Source organism: Anastrepha ludens, chromosome 2, assembly GCF_028408465.1.
Source record: "Anastrepha ludens isolate Willacy chromosome 2, idAnaLude1.1, whole genome shotgun sequence".
In the NCBI taxonomy this organism is placed as follows: domain Eukaryota; kingdom Metazoa; phylum Arthropoda; class Insecta; order Diptera; family Tephritidae; genus Anastrepha; species Anastrepha ludens.
The window spans coordinates 167,121,830-167,135,106 of NC_071498.1; positions in this window are offsets into that span (position 1 = coordinate 167,121,830).

The following is a 13,277-nucleotide window of genomic DNA, read 5'->3' on the forward strand; positions in this document are numbered from 1 at the left end:
ATAATTTTTTTTTTGGAAAAAAGGAAAATATTTTTATAGAAAAATTTGTACAGGATAACCTTTTTGGAAAAAAGGAAACACAATTTTTTTGTAGTACGTTTATACAAAACGTTAAAAAATATATATATATGTACTTAAAATTAAAAAAAAAAAAAAATTATGGAAAAAATTTGTATGGGGAAAAAGGAAAAAAAACATTTCATTGGAACAAAAAAATTAGGATATTTATACTAAAAATTAAAAAAAAATTGTTTTTTTGGAAACAAAAAATTATATGGGATAATTTTTTGGAAACATTTTTTGTAGTATATTTATACTAAACATTATACAAATATACAGTATAATCTCGATAATTCGGACAATTAAATACCAGAGGTTGTCCGAAATATCGAATTTTCCGGATTATCGAGTGGGTAAAAAATTTAATAGAAATCAGTAGATCAGTAATTAAATGAAATAAACTTTTATTTAAACTTAAATTGATTAATATTCAATGAGTTATATGTACATATATTAGTTTTTATTCGGCCGTAAAATAATTCAATATATTCGTTTGACGCAGTTTTGTTTCATTTCTCTTTCTGAAGGCAATATCTCTGAGACTCACAAGTTTTAAAATGTCTCCGGATGAAAATTCCTGTTCCTCTGCATATTTAATACAACTATCAAATGCGACAATAGCTTGAGAGTCCGAAATTTTAGGATCTTGACTTTCATTTTCATCAAGACTTCTGTTCTCGTTATCTTCTTCCTCAATCTCGTTGATATCGAAATCAGTGTCGTCATTCAACCACTCAGTAATCTCGATCATTATATACATCAGGGGATATTTCAACAAGAAGATCAATTATTTTAGTTGAGCTGCTGGGCCGTAGCATCGCAAGAGGAAAATCATCATCTGAGTCCCATTCTTCGTCAAAAAGAATTTTGTTAAAACATTTTCTGAGCACGCATTCATCCACATTTTTCCAAGCATTAGACGATAAAAAAGCCACATCTTTTAATGTAAAGTTTTTTAAAGATTCCGGGAGATTGCTCGTTGGGCTGGACAATAGTAGAGGCAAAAAACTCTTCCGATAGTTTTTCTTTAAAATTCGGATAGCATTTTGGTCCATTGGCTGTATAAGAGCCGTGCAGTTTGGTGGCAAAAACATAACATATATGTATGTCCTTATCGACATCCGACAGTGATTGGGGATGGCAAGTTGCATTGTCTAGCAGTAAAATGGCTTTGACTGGTAAATTCTTTTCCTTTAAGTAACGCTTTACTTCTTTAACGAATGAGTTTTCAAACCAATTTTTAAAGATTTGCTCTGTCATCCAAGCATTTTTGGTATGGGAGTACCCAAGCGGAAGGTTTACTTTTTTAAACGCTCTGGGGTTTTTGGCTTTCCCTATCATGAACAATGGAAGTTTATGTTCTCCGGTTGCATTACAGCAAACTAGAAGTCTTACTCTTTCTTTTCCAATTTTGCATCCGGGTGCGGATTTTTCATTATGCAATGCAAGGGTTTTTTCTGGAAGTTTTCTCCAAAACAAAGCAGTATCATCTGCATTATAAACCTGATCATACGTAATGTCCATTTCTGCAATTTTCTTTCGCAATTTTTCAATAAAGGGTTGCACAGCAGTAGAATCATTGGAAAGTTTTTCGCCAGATATTTTTAAGAATTTAATTCCATATCGGGAGCGAAACTTACTAAACCAACCATTACTAGCCACAAATTCCACACTTTGTCCGAAAATTTGGGAACAGAATTGTTTGTCAAAGGAGTGTAAACTCTTCTTACAAAATGTTTTCGTTTTTTACCTATCAATCTTTAATCCACATGATTTTATGTCCGAAATTGTAGATTTACCTACATTGTATTGCGCAGCTAGCTGTCGAATTGACTGCCCTTCACTTGGTTTCTTAAGAACTTCTTTTTTCGGGTCTATCGTTAAAAACGTATGTTTTTTCTTAGCTGCTGGTGCCAAAGTTAAATTTATACAGTCCACAGTTAAAGAAATTATGGAGTTAATGTTTGAAATTAGCTGCTGAACTACACGTTACGCAAATATGCTTATGAATATGAACTAGAAGGCTGACGAGCACTTAAACGCACTATTCACGCAAAGTAGTTAGCATGGGAGTCCCCTTTATAAAACAGAATAAAAAATAAGGAAATTCCTTTTTATTTCAGCATATTCACTGGAAAATAAAGAAGTGTCCGAATTTTAGAGGTACATGAATACGTGGTGTCCGGATTACAGAGACTTCAATAGAAAACGTTTTGGTGTCCGGATTACCGCGCTGTCCGAATTATCAAGTGTCCGAATTACCAAGATTAGACTGTATATATATACTAAAAAGTAAAAAAGAAAAAATATGGAAAAAATTTGTATGGGAAAATTTTTTTTGGGAAAAAGGAAAAACACATTTCTTTGAAAAAAAAAACAAAAAAAATATTTTTGGGAAAAAGAAAAAAAAAATTTGTATTGTATTTATACTAAAAATTAAAAAGAAAATTTAGTATATTTATATTAAAAACTAAATTTTTGTTTTTGTAAAAACAGGGAAACAGGTTTATGGCAAAAATTTGTATGGGAAATTTTTTTGGAGAAAAGGAAAACAAAATTTTTTTAGTATATTTATACTGGAAATTAAAACAAAATTGGCTAATTTATACTAAAAAGTAAAAAAAAAAAATTTTGTATTAGACAGAACGAAAATATCTCCCTTAAAAGAACCCTCGTACAAAAATTTTCAACATTGAATGCTAAGTCTATGGTCTGAAATTTATTAATGTTTTTTTTTGCACAATTTGTTCAGTTACTTTTTATTTTACTAAGTTTTTAGGTTTAAAATTAGACTTTATTCGAAATACCTGGATCACTTGACATAGAATCGCTTAGCTTTCAATCTAGCGCAGTTCAAAGTAAATTCATTTTTCACGTTATTTTCATTTATACAAATTTATTGAGCTTTCACTTTTGCTGCACCTTCACTTTCTGCCTGCATATCTCAGAGTTTTACTTTTACTCGCTTCCCAAATTTATATTTTGTGACTCCTCAGCGCCGCTGCATTTCAGCTTCGTCCCTAAGCGCTGATGCTGTTCGGATCTTGGTAAACTTTTTTCTCCATTTCTCTGGCTTTTCGCTCCACTTTAACAATTTACTTCACACATTTGGCACTTTACCAATTACGTCCGCGTCCTTTTGGTTGTAAAACTTCATTAACGATTTTGGCTTTGCAACTCTCTTGAATACTTTCACTTCCAAAAGAGCGCGAAATATTTCCGTCGACTTATATTTTTGCATAATTTTGCACGCTGCATACTTTTTTCCCACACTTTTTGATTTGTATTTTAAAACATTTTTGTTACGCTCCGACTTAAATCATTTTTTAGCGCCTCTTACCTCTTTTTTCTTTCCATAGGTCATAAAGAAGTTTGCCCAAAGCACTTGAATGTACCACAAAGTTTTACGACTTTTTTTATTTTTTTTATTTCTGTTTTTATTTTGGCTCGTACTTTTACCTTCAAACACGTTTTGTTGGAAGCATAAATCGCGTTACCTTTATTGTGTCGGTTATTGTTGCTGTGTTTGGTGTTGGTTTACAAACTTTCCGTTTGAAATCGCTTTTCATTTGGATCAGTGGTGGTTGGCGGATATCGGTGCTTCACTTTTATTGCTGCTAAATTTAATGCTCGTATTACACGCTGCACAGCTGCAATCAACTTCTGACTAGCAGAGCAAAGGTGCTCTACCCCTTTAGTGGACTTTTATTTTTAAGCTTCCACTCGAGGAGGCATACACAATTCTTATTTCAGTTATTATTGTCGAACATAATGCAACATCTGTTGTACTTGGCAAAGGGTTATATGTTAAATCTGGCTGCATAAAAAGGGGCACAATTAGACACATCTGTTGTAAAGGTCTCTGGTGGGTGCAGGTTTCTTATGGTGAAGTAAAGACAAAAGGAAAGCGAAAGTTAATTGTAACTCAGTGCTTAAAAAATATTGAGAAGTTATAGCCATCAACTGCCGCAAAGGGTTTAGCTCTTTTTCAAATTTATGACCATTGTTGAAAATAAGTATCGATGAAGCATTTTCGGTTTATTGAAAATATTTTCAACAAAGTTCATATATTCAAAAAAGAGCTAAAAACATCTTCTGCAAAGAGTTCCCAATGTAACCCTTATATCCAAAAAGTAATCATAGAATTTTGTTTTTGCATAATTTTTAATCAAATTTTTGTTTAAATAATTTAAAATTGATAAATCGCCCTTAAAATAGATTTGCATACTCTCTGCTGGAAGACCTTTCCATGCTGGCAAACTTAAAAAAAAGTCATAGCTGAAAGTACAAAATTACTCGCATCACTTAGGCGTCACTTTTGAAAGACCCTTTATAGTCCAGTGCTTAAAAATACTTTACGCAGTTTAATTTGGGAATCACCTTTGGCCTCTTCAGCTCTCTTAGCGCCTTCTGTGATTTGTCCATTATAAATATATATTCATAAAAAGTCAACATATTTTTAAATAATTAAATTATTTTTTTTTCTAATTTAGTATTAAAAATAATTCAGTAAATAGTCAAAAAGTTGCGATATGTCGCGTTTCTTTTATTGTGAACACATTGGTATATCACATTTTTTCGAAATTGTCAAAATACCTGGTCATAAACTTTATCTGTGTATGCAGTTAGGGGTTAGCCAGCCAAATTGAAAATTTAAAGAAATTTAGTTTTTTGTTTTTTAACTATTGGGTAGACAAAATAGCAAATAGCATTTTTAATGACAGGACCACAATTTTGTTCTACTGGTCAAACTAATACCAATTATCCATATAAAAATAAATAAATATAAATAATTGGCGCGTACACTTCTGTTATGTGGTTGATCGAGCTCCTTCTCCTATTGTGTCGAGCGCCTCGATGTTCTTGCACAAATGGAGGGACCTACAGTTTTAAGTGGATTCCGGACGGCAAATAGTTTTTTTATAAGGAGCTTTAACATGGCAGAAATATGCTATTGCTTGCCGAGGAGCGACCGCTATTAGAATAAACTTGTTCTATTATTTTGCTGTTTCATGCACGGATGCGCTTTTTAGTCATATAAATGTTTAAGGAGGGCAGCTCCTCCAGCACTTTCAAGTTTTCCAATTTTTGATTTTACTTTAAAAATTTATTTACAATCTAAAGAATGTTATAATGTTTTAAGCTTAATAGAAAGTGTAAGAAGTCCCTATAAACTCATTGAAGTGTTGAGCGACGAACGAAAGATGAGTGAGAATAAAAATTTAATCGGGTTTTTCTTGAAATACGTTTTCTTTCGCGCTGTCGAATATAACTCAAAAATTAAGCAAGATATCAGCACATATCAGACCAATCATCACTTACGCTTCTGTGGTCTGGTGGCGACGGAGCATGGTTAAGTCTGCAATCCGGGAACTATACAGGCTGCAAAGAAGTGTTAGTTTATGCATCTCGGGTGCCATTAGTACAACCTGTGGTGATGCCCAAAATGCTGTGCTTGATTTGCTTCCCCTTTGACCTTAAGATAGAACAGGAAGTAATAACAGCAATGTGTAGGCTCCATAAATATGGTTTCTGGCACGAAGATGGAACTTTGGGACACAGAGAAATCTTTAAGTTGCAGTATCCACTGATTACTAAAGATGACTGATACCCATAGTTTCAGTTGGAAGGAAATTTAATGTCCCACGCAATGGAGCAATCCAGAATGCATGCAGGGGGTTTGACTGATATTTTCTTTACCGATAGGTCCAAGAATGAAATAGGGTCTGGAGCCGGATGATACTTAAACGATGGTAATAAATATCACAATGCTATGGGGGAAATGGCAACTGTTTTCCAAACAGAAGCTTTTGCCATTCTAAAAGTAGCAGAGTGGATAATCGAGAGGAGATGAAGCGGAAAACAGATTGGAGTTTTCAGTGGCTGTCAGGCTGCACTGAAGGCCCTGGAGGACGCGAAGCAAACCTCAAAGATTGTTCAAGAATGTAAGAGGAAGCTTAATTCTCTCGCAAGACAAAAGAGGCTTTTACTTATGTGGGTTCCGGAGTTCAAGAAAACGAGATTACCGATGAATTGGTCAACCGTGGATCAGTGGTTCTCCCACAAGGGCCAGAGCCAATAATCAGCGCTTATGTAGGCAATCTACATAAAGAGCGATGGTCCAGTCTAGAATGCTGCAGAGCTGCAAACTATTTTGTGACAAGTCCGAACAGAAAACTGTCAAACTTTCTACTACAACTCGGAAGAAAAGACGTTCGGTTGATGGTCGGTATCATTACAAGACACAACCAATGGGGTCAGCATATGACCACCATTGGAATCATTGAGAACCTAAAGTGCCTGTCATGCTTGGAGGAGGCGGATAGCACTAAGTACTTCCTCTGTGAGTGTCCTGCCTTTGCTAGAGCACGGCTATGAGTTTTGTGTTCCGATGCCATGAGAATGAGTAATATTCGTTCTCTAAAATTGGAGGATATCTACAGATTTGCCAAAGAATCTGAAAAATTTTCACAGGACTAATTTTCTCTGTCTCTGTCTCTATTCTTTCCTATCTCTTTCTCTGATACTTTTCTCCTTCTCTCCTCGACTATCTACCCTCTTTCCAGAGCTTTAAATACAATGCACTTTTTAGCCTGAGTGTTTTCGGAGCCACCAAATCTCCTGATGCTCGTTGACTCGACCTTTTCAAAGTTCAATTTCAAGCAAGATATCAACTTAAAACTTCATCAACATGTGGGCCTTTGCACGCATAGTAAATTTTATATTAATCATCAATGAAATATTGTTTTGATCAATTTATTCATAAAAAAGTGTATTTTTTTCCTTTTCACTTCAGATTTTCAGTTTTTGCTTTTCGTTAAGTGAGAGAGTGCAAAACGGAGTAACTTGAATGAAAAATTTTTGTCTGGCTGATTTCAGTTGACTACAAAAGTGTATACATTCTACGTTACAAAATTAAGAAGCCACGTTTGCGCAGCTCTGTTTTTTTTTAAAAAAAAAAAAAATTTTGTGTTTTCATTTAAGCATGAATATTAATATGTAATTTATTTTAAGCTAATAAATATAGTCTCAGTTTTTCGCAAAAAATTATCGATAAACTCGTTGTCTGGAGGTGCCGCCACCCCCTTAAATAAGCCAATTAAATATTGAAGCTCTATGCATAGAGCAAAACATTGAACTACCTTACTTAATCATTCAATTGGGATCAATTAAAGCAAAATGACACTATCTTTCTGTTCTTAATTTATTTATATAAATTCAAAAGCATTCAACTAACAGCATTTGCCCACTAAAATGGAATATCTTTCTTAATTCGCGTTACATTCTCTGACAAGTTGCCTCCCTCCCACCGGAGCAATCACTTTACGCTGCGTGTAGTTATCATCATCAACGTTAATAGTATTTTCATGTTCATTTTCGCAGGCTAGCATAACACACACATACATACGCACACACAACTACACTCGAAAGCCCGCTCATGCCACTGCTCGAGCGAAATTCGCCACTTCAATGCACGTAAAAGTGCTTCATGTTCAGAAGGAATGTGAGAGTGTGTAGGTGGTGGTAGGGGTATGTAGGCCATGGTGCGGGTATGTAGGCGATGGTGCGGGTATGTAGATGGTGGTGCGGGTATAACCACTCAGTGACATATGCCTTTTTATACACATATGGAGAATTAAAAGTAAAAATCCACCAGTACAATTGCCAACAATACAACTGCATTTTTTATACTATTACCGGCATACCGCTGGCTGTCGCTGTGCCACACAAAAACAATGCCCGTTTTATTTGTTCACACTCACTGCTTTATCTCATTTTTGTTGTTTTTTTTTCTTCTTTTTGTACCCTTCGTTTCAGGTTATTTCCGCTCATGGCACTTATACTTCCATTTGCGGCCACCTCGCTGACCCGTCCAAATGTGCTTTTGTTTTGTTGCCACCAGTACTTCAGCTCGCATTTTTTCTCGTATCTGGCATTTGGTTATTTTTTTTTCTCATTTATTTTACATCGCATTTTGCTTTCTTTGCTGTTGTTTTTGAGGTTCCATTTCCCTCGTTGGGGTTTTAATTTCGTTGTTGTGGTTCAGCAGATTTTCTAGTTTCAGCTGGGTTTCGATCTGCAGCCCTTGCTCGCTCTTCCACTTCTTCACTTTCAAATTCGTTTAGAGCAAACACATAAGCAAATATTGCTTTAAAGAACTTTGTGAATGTTCGCCATATGTGTGGGTGTGTATTTCCTTTCATTGTTATATTTGTTATTTCGTTTTTTCGTTTTAGAAACTGAAAATTTATTCTATTCATTTATTCTTAACTCACCGCCAGCATTTTGTATTTGCATTTGTGTGGTTTCGCTTTGGTTAGTTGGATTAGAAAAATTTTAATTTCTCCCTTTGCAATTCGTAAAAATGCATTTTCGAATTTTCTCATTTCATATGGAGCGCAGATATGCGAGTAATTGATTTTAATGGATATTTGGAGTTTCTAATTTAATTAAGAAATAAGTTTTTTCCCCATATCCAACTTTAATGGGTATGGAGTTAGTTAAGTCAAGTATTTTCGGTTTTGTTCAAAATTTTTAAACTTTTAAAGTAAAATTCTTAAATAAAATATTTGTAATTTTTAAATGAAATTTCTCATATTTCAAATAAAACTTTTTAAATTTTTTATAAATTTTTTTTTAACTTTTATATAAAATTTGTATAGTTTTTAAATACATTTTTTTGTTTTTGATTCTAAAATAAAATTCGTATAACTTTTAAATAAAATTTGTATAATTTTTAAATAAAATTTGTATAAATTTAAAATAAAATTCGTATAATTTTTAAATAATATTTTTCAAATAAATTTTTTTAAATTTTTAAATAAAATTATTATACTTTTTTTATAAAACTTTTATACCTATATATCTTTTTTTAACGAAAATTTGTATAATTTTTTAATCAAATTTGTGTAACTAAGTTAAAATACATTTTTTTAATAAAATTTCTTATATTTTCTAATAAAGTTTCTTAAATTTTTAAATGAACTTGTTTAAGTTAAAAAAAAAATTTGTATAAATTTAAAATAAAATTTATAAAGTTTTTAAATAAAATTTGTATAAATTTAAAATAAATTTTATTTAATAAAATTTCTTATTTTTTTTAATAAAATTTCTTACATTTTTAAATAAAATTTCTTAAATTCTTAAATAAAAATTGTTAAATTTTTAAATAAAGTTTTTTAGTTCTGAACTAAAATTTTGATAACTTTTAAACAAAGTTTTTACAAGTTTTAAATACAATTTTCTTACATTTTAAATAAAATTCGTATAACTTTTAAATAAAATTTTTATATTTTTTTATACAAAACTTATTTAGTTTTTAAATAAAACTTATTTAGTTTTTAAATAAAACTTATTTAGTTTTTAAATAAAATTTGTGTAGTTTTTAAATATTTTTTTTTTAATTTTCAAATAAAATTTGTTTTGGTGTTATATTCGGCCAGCCAATTTTTTAACGAATTGGAAGAACTCAGTTCTGCAGAAATCGGCGATATTCTAAAATTTTTGAAAAACAGTCACTGGTTTTAGGAGAGATAGGGAAAGCTCCCCACACAGGATCACAATGGGCTATGAGCCAGAGTGTATCCAACCGCTTCAACGTAACCTAACCTATATTCGGCTTCCAACTCGATGTGCCAGGTTGTACCCATAAATAAAAGGTACTTCAAAGTAAAAATTTAAATTCTTTCAAGACTCACTTTTTTTTTCAAAAATGTTGGTCCTATTGCTATTCTCGGTAGAACCAGTTTATTCAAGTTTTTCACCAATCCACTAATTTCAGCGATTGATTGGTGCGGCGTCAGTTGGACACACCAAGTAAAGCGAAGTCCTTCTCCAACTGATCTTTCCAACATGGAGGAGGCCTTTCTCTTCTTTCGCTACCACCAGATGGTCCGCATCGAATACTTTCAGTGAAGGAGCGTTTGCTTCCTTTCGGACGACTTGACCCAGCCAACGAAGCCGCAGGACTTTTATTCGTTGCGCTATGTCTATGTCGTCGTAAAGCTCATGCAGCACATCGTTCCATCGCCTGCGATACTCGCCGTCACCAACGTGCAAAGGTCCAAATATCTTCCGCAGGATCTTTCAATCATTCAATCAAATCACTCCAACAAACAATTTTTCCAAGTAGGCGGGATCTGTAACGACGCTGGCACATCTGTTTATACTGACGGTTCCTAGGTGGAATTGGAAGTCGGGAAAGAGGTTTTCTCTAAATCAGCTAATTTATCTATTTCCTTTAAACTGCCGAATACGGCTAGTGTTTTTCAGGCAGAAGTCATTGTAATCTTGCAGGTGTATAAAATGCTTAAGATACGCGGGAGTGTGGGAGATATAAACAATTATTCTTATAGTCAAGCTACGACCAAGAACTGGTGTTCTCGGTGTCTCGAATCTGAGCACTTCCGAAAGGTAGACACGCGCCAACTCGTTCGTCTACGGCGGCCGCGCATAAATGGAACAACTAAATTTTTTAGCGTTCAAAGTACATTTTTGATATGTAAGACAGCATCTTAATGGATATATTTTTTGATGAAAGTTTTGAGCACAAAATTAGAATGTGTTTTAAGGGTATGCTCAATATACAAGGTGTTTTATTACCGATAAGATAGACATGAAGGTTACATTCTATTACGCAGTTCAAAACGAAAAGGACCGAAAAGATGTAGTTCAGCTCGAAAGCCCTGGGAATAGCAGCCAATTTTATCTTTATTTTGCCTCAGTATAAAGGTATGCCTAATAAAGACTTTAACTTTTAATGTAGAAATCTTGGGTTTGCGAAAACAGCGCCATTCGAAAGTCAGTAGGTTCAATCCTCGCCTGGGGCACAAATTTGGATATTTTTTTAAATAAAAAAGTTAAAGATCAGCTTAACAAAAACTAAATAAATATCGGCTGTTTTTACTGCGTGAGAACTAACGATATCAATAACTTTTGATTGACAGCTGAAAATGGCAAAACTGTGTTGACATTTCTGTTCAGTGAGATTAGGCAAAGTTAGCACGAAACAGAAATAATTTGCTAAACTCGGCCAAAATGCCCTAAACCGTTATCGCGCCAATCAAGAAGAAGAAGCTTTGGCAAGTCATCATGAATCGTTTAACGCCAGAACAACACTTCCAAATTGTGAAATTTATATTGAAAAAAGCTCAGGTAGTTCATAGCGCGAAGTGTTAAAGAAGACGCCGAAATGTTGATTTGTCGTCGTTCTCAATTAGTTAGCGTTTGTCCTTTGACTACGTGGAAAATATCAATGAAGGTTCTTGGCTTGCGTGTCTTTAAAATGCAGCTCGTGCAAGAATTGAAGCCAAATGATAAATTCCAATTTTTAAATTGCGAAAAACCTTTGAAGCTAGGGCTCTTGCAACTGCTAAGTATCTGTGGTCCAATATCTCTTCCTCTACTCCTAATTCTACTTACAATCATAATTCTTCTCCTCCTCCTTTCCCTTCTACCGCTAGCATTCCAACAATTACTTCTTAAATCTGTTTTCAAGAAACCATTAAAGTAAAAAAAAACTCGAGGTATTTTATCATTTCACTATGTAACAAAACAAAGAAAAAAAGCGAGATAATAAAATGTCCACTCAAAGCCTACATTTTACTGTTAGCATAAAAATAAAGCTTCCTAAGTACTTACACACGCATTTTCATTTCTTTTCTTTAGTTTGCGCTTCAAGTCTGCATAAATCACCATCAAATCCTGGCATTTCTTACCAACTTAAGCACTTTTTTGCGCTGCATATCCATTAGAGTGGCAAATACTATTCACATTTATGTACTCGAAATCATTTTGAGTACGCAAGAATTTATTTGATATTTTTCGTTTTTTTTTTTTTACCAGCATTAAAGAAATGCCCGAATGAAGGAATGAATGTCCTAAGTAAAAGCATTTTCTAGTGAGTAACGGTACATAGCTGCATAGTTGGGTTCGGTGTGCGAAAGGCGTCCAGCGAGCGTGTAACGGTTGATACGTGAGCAGCGTTAAGCTGACTTTATTGAATTAATGTGATTGCCTTAGTTGCCGAAAGTATGCGAGTAGGCAGAGTTTGAGAAATGGAAATATTATTTTTGATTATTTTTGGTTAACTTCAGGTTGCTAAGTATGATAAAAAAAGAAGATAATGCATAACCTAAAAATAGGATTTAATTTCTGTTTATTTTCTTTGTGCATTAAACTGGCTTTCTACCTCCTGTTTGTGAGTAAAATGTTTTCTTATCTTTCAATATTTACGGAGGGCCTATCTATTCATATACATCTTTAGTAGCAGTCCAAATAATACTGTTCGTCTTTGATCCTGAATTTACGGGACCCCGAACCACATTGTGAGATATGTACTTTTTTAAAATTAAGTGCCACTGCATTCCTAACAGTTACTGATATTATTAGGGGCTTAAGAAGGATGACTTTTCTAACCCTTCTTGACCGTTCTACAGCATTTGAAAGCGCTGACCACGACCTATTATGCTTAAAGTTGAAAACAATTTTAAATTTTACGTTCCCAGCGTTAGTATCTTTATGAGCATTCAAAGGATATTTATGTTAATAGTTATTTGCCTAGTTTCATGTTGAAGTCTCATTTTCATTTCATTTCATTTATTGCCCAAAATCATTTAAACATAGGAGTTTACAAAGTTATGATAAAATTAGATTATTTAGCATTATCCTAACGTACATAACGTAAAAGCATATTATATCCAAAGCTCTCGAAAAGAAAGTCAAGGGCAGAAAGTCAAGCAGGAAAGGAGAGAAGTAACACATAGAAATAGATAGGACAGAGACAGAGACAGAGACAGGGACAGGGACAGAGTCAGAGACAGAGACAGAGACAGGGACAGGGACAGAGTCAGAGACAGAGACAGAGACAGGGACAGGGACAGAGACAGAGACAGAGACAGAGACAGAGACAGAGACAGAGACAGAGACAGAGACAGAGACAGAGACAGAGACAGAGACAGAGACAGAGACAGAGACAGAGACAGAGACAGAGACAGAGACAGAGACAGAGACAGAGACAGAGACAGAGACAGAGACAGAGACAGAGACAGAGACAGAGACAGAGACAGAGACAGAGACAGAGACAGAGACAGAGGCAGAGACAGAGACAGAGACAGAGACAGAGACAGAGACAGAGACAGAGACAGAGACAGAGACAGAGACAGAGACAGAGACAGAGACAGAGACAGAGACAGAGACAGAGACAGAGATAGCCACTC